The sequence below is a fragment of the Lissotriton vulgaris genome, chromosome 2_1 (genome assembly GCF_964263255.1).
Source record: "Lissotriton vulgaris chromosome 2_1, aLisVul1.2, whole genome shotgun sequence".
Lineage (NCBI taxonomy): Eukaryota > Metazoa > Chordata > Amphibia > Caudata > Salamandridae > Lissotriton > Lissotriton vulgaris.
Window position 1 is genome coordinate 1,842,956,829 of NC_141687.1, and position 4,182 is coordinate 1,842,961,010.

The 4,182-nt window shown below is 42.0% G+C and overlaps 1 pseudogene; it reads right to left on the minus strand.

Annotated features, from left to right (window-relative positions):
- Positions 1-214: 214 nt before the first annotated feature.
- Positions 215-1,246, minus strand: LOC147733383 (28S ribosomal RNA; annotated as a pseudogene).
- Positions 1,247-4,182: the final 2,936 nt, after the last annotated feature.

Below are 4,182 nucleotides of genomic sequence, written 5' to 3' on the forward strand. Positions count from 1 at the left end.
CCATCTGGTCACCCTGCCGACCAGCAGGGGATGATGGACCGTGCCCAGGCACCTCTGTGGGGCAGGGGCAGGAGAGGGAGGCCCCGTGCCAGAGGGCACGTGGTGGAGGCGGCCTCCCGTGTGTCTGCGTCCCTCCGCCCGGATCAGCGGCAGAGGGACCCACCCCTGGGTGTGGTGGAGGAGGGCGTCCACAGGTGCCCATGCACAGAGAGACAAAAGCTTGGCTCAGAGGATGACTTTTAATAGATCGCAGGGAGGGAGCTGCTCTGCTACTTACGAAACCCTGACCCAGACTCAGGTCGTCTACGAATGATTTAGCACCCGGTGCCCCACAAACATGCGGTCCACTAAGGGCGATGGAGATGGCCCCCTTCCGTCTGCGCTCTGGTCCCCAAGCGAGCGGCTCTATGCACCGGCCCCCCGAGAGAGGCCGGCTATCCCACGAAAACCAAGGCTCCATGGAACTGTGGTATTGTTACGGTTTAGTGGGGAATTTGACTTAGAGGCGTTCAGTCATAATCCCACAGATGGTAGCTTCGCCCCATTGGCTCCTCAGCCAAGCACACACACCAAATGTCTGAACCTGCGGTTCCTCTTGTACTGAGCAGGATTACTATTGCAACAACACATCAAAAGGGTAAAACTAACCTGTCTCATGACAATCTAAATCCAGCTCATGTTCCCTATTAGTGGGTGAACAATCTAACGCTTGGTGAATTCTGCTTCACAATGATAAGAATAGCTGACACTGAAGGATCAAAAAGCAACGTTGCTATGAACGCTTGGCCACCACAAGCCAGTTATCCCTGTGGTAACTTTTTTGACACCTCCTGCTTGAAATCCAAAAAGTCAGAAGGATCATGAGACCCCTCTTTCACGGTCTGTATTCATACTGAAAATCGAGATCAAGCACGCTTTTGCCCTTCTGCTCCGCTGGATGTTTCTGTCCTCCCTGAGCTCAACTTGATACACCTGCGTTATCGTTTGACAGGTATACCGCCCCAGTCAAACTCCTCACCTGCCACTGTCCCAGGAGCGGCTTTTGCCTGGCGGGTGCCGGGCACTTGGAGCCAGAAGCGAGAGCCCCATGGGGTTCGCCCCCGCCTCACCGGGTAAGTGAAAAAACAATAAGAGTAGTGGTATTTTACCGGCGGCCTGACGACCTCCCACTTATCCTACACCTCTCATATCTCTTCACTGTGCTATACAAGAGTCAAGCCCACTAACTTCTTCCCCGCTGTTTCTGCCAAGCCCGTTCCCTTGGGTGGGGTTTCGCTAGATAGAAGGTAAGGACAGTGGGAATCTTGTTCATCCATTCATGCGCCTAACCAATTAGATGACGAGGCATTTGACTATTCTGTACCACCTCGCGGTGGCTCATTCTGGGTTATTATGCTGCCAATCAGCGTCAAATCGGTTTTGCTTCCAACAATACAACATTCTTTCGCTCCGGAGTACAGCCACACTGAACGCTGTCCTCACTGGAACTGGGATCACGTTTAGGCCAGAGATAGTACACATTGCAGTACTATTCCAACAATTTAAGATTGTCTACGAACAGTTCTGAGAATTCAAATATCAAATATAGTTAGCAGGACATCAATAAACAGTGTACAATAAGTATGTGAGTGCGATTATGTGAGACCTATTCAACATTCAAGACATTTCAGAGAGTACGATGTACACACTGTATCTATATTGTTATGAGCACACATATATATATAAACCCAAAGAACATATCTATAAATTTAACATCTAAGAAAAAGCACATCTAGAAGAAATAACATCTATAAAATTCACATCTATATTAACTCTTATATAAACCTATGTAATAAAACTTATGTTCTATGAGGGTGACATGTGTACTTCAATTGTCCATGAATACTTGGCACATTTTAAGAGTGTCCATTAAAGTAGTCAGGCAAACGTTTTTCTTGAATGGATATGCCATTTGCAGACCTAGATCAGCCAGAACAACATCGTTACATTGAGGCCAGATACCACGACATCCTACAATAAAGCCATGAAATTTAACATTTTTGCATTTCGTGAGATCTTTGATTTGCTGTGACAGATCCTGATAGTATTTCACCTTACTCTCAAACGCTAATTCAAGGGAATTCTGAGAGTTTTCATATCGAATTGATACATCAATCACTACTGCTGTGCCATTGTTGGTAAACACTACATCTGGTTTTCGTAGTTCTCCTTGATTGTTCTTAACATGAGGTTCCCTATATGCCAACCAACCACACCTTTTTGCTCTATCAATGAGCAGTTCCAAAATTTTGTTATGTCTTTTTATCCTAATGTCCTTAGTTTTAGGACATGCACCTGAAATATGAGAAATTGTTTCACAAACATTATTACAATACCTACATGTGCCAAATGTACTATTTCTCCCCCTGGTAATGGTTTCTCTGGTATATAACACATTTGCTCTTAACATCAGCGCAGCTATGTACTGGTTTTCTTTCATTTTATTATGCCTGCTGATCCAGAAGTTTGAGGTTGGATTACTCGATAAGTATTTTACACCATCACCTTGGACAGGGAGATTTGCCCATCTCTCAAACTCTTCTTTTCTCCAGTCATATGTTGCTGGCAAATTCAATTCATAACTCAGATAACAACTATCCATAATGTTGAGTTTGTGTGTTTTTATTATGTTGTCAATTTTTTCATTTATATTTACTCCTACATACATGAATGATCGCGCTATGTACTGGTCTGGAGCATCTCTGAGATACAAAAAGCTATTGACTTTATTGAGACCAATTTGTGTACAAAGTTTTGGAATACTGAGGCCCCCAAATGATCTTTTCGAATATAGGAGACCATCACATGTGTATGCAGGAAGGTGTAGAAAGCGTTTGACATACCTTTTTATTGTTTGATCAAGAACATTCAACGTTTTTGCTCCAGTTCCCGTCATTTCTAGTTTGAATGATAGCTTAGGTATCAAGTATTCGCACAGTATTTCAATTTTCTGCGTGGGCTTCAGTGGTAAATTATCAAGATTTTGAGCCCATTTAACAAGAACCTCATTAATTCTGTTGTTGCTTGTATGACCAGTGTGTGGATCAAAGTTCAAACCGAGATATCTCTCACTTTCTCCTGGATGAATATTTTCAATATTTTGTTTCTCAAATTGCCATGGTTTACATTTGTTAACCAGTATTTTGTCTTTATGGTGACTGATATAAAATCCATGTGTTTTTTTAACATTCAATTTTAGTCCTGTATCTTTACTGAATTTTTCAATGATCTTCAGATTTGTATTCATTCCTTCCCATGTATTGCTTAGTACTGCGATGTCATCGGCAAAGGCAAGAGCAGTGATTTGTTCATCAAGATCATCTGATCCAAATGTGAAACCTTTGCCGTTTTTTTGAAGATCACAGATTAGAGGATCCATGGCAATGTTGAATAGTAGTGGGGATAAAGAGTCACCTTGTTTGACCCCAGATTTCATTATTAATTCAGGAGTTTCTTTGTTGTTCTTTCCCTTGAAAGATGTTGTTGAGTCGGTATATAAGTCTTTTATTATTTCTCTGATGTTTGGTGGAACTCTTTGCCTTGCGAGACTCTGTATAATGTGACCATGGCTAACAGAGTCGAAAGCTTTTGAAATATCAACGAACACAACCGCTAATGAGTCACTGTTTTTTCGTGCTCCTTTTATAACGTTTTGCAGGAGAGTCAGATTCTCGAGACAACCTCTCACCTTCATGAAGCCTTTTTGTCTCGAATTCAATTCCACAAAGAATGAGAGTCTTCTAGTTAATAATTTTGTGAATAACTTCATGAATGCAGTACCGATGGTAATTGGACGCCAGTTACTGATTTTTGTAAGTTCATTAATCGGTACATTCTTGGGTATCAAAATTGACCGGTTCTTTTTGATAATTTCTGGTACTCTTCTCATTGACAACCAAGATGATAGAATTCTGGGCAGCAGTCTTGGTTGTTTGCTGTGCACTTTATTTAGTTCATTCAGACCTATCTTGTCAGGCCCCACTGCTTTTTTCAGATTGGAACTTTCAAAAGCAAATGTTACCTCGAGCAGTGTTATTTCTTTGCACAAATTCTCAATTTCATAGTCCTCAGGTATTCGATCTACCGGAATGAATTTTGGGTTCTTTTTGTTTTCTTTTTCAATTATGCTTTTGTAGTATTGAA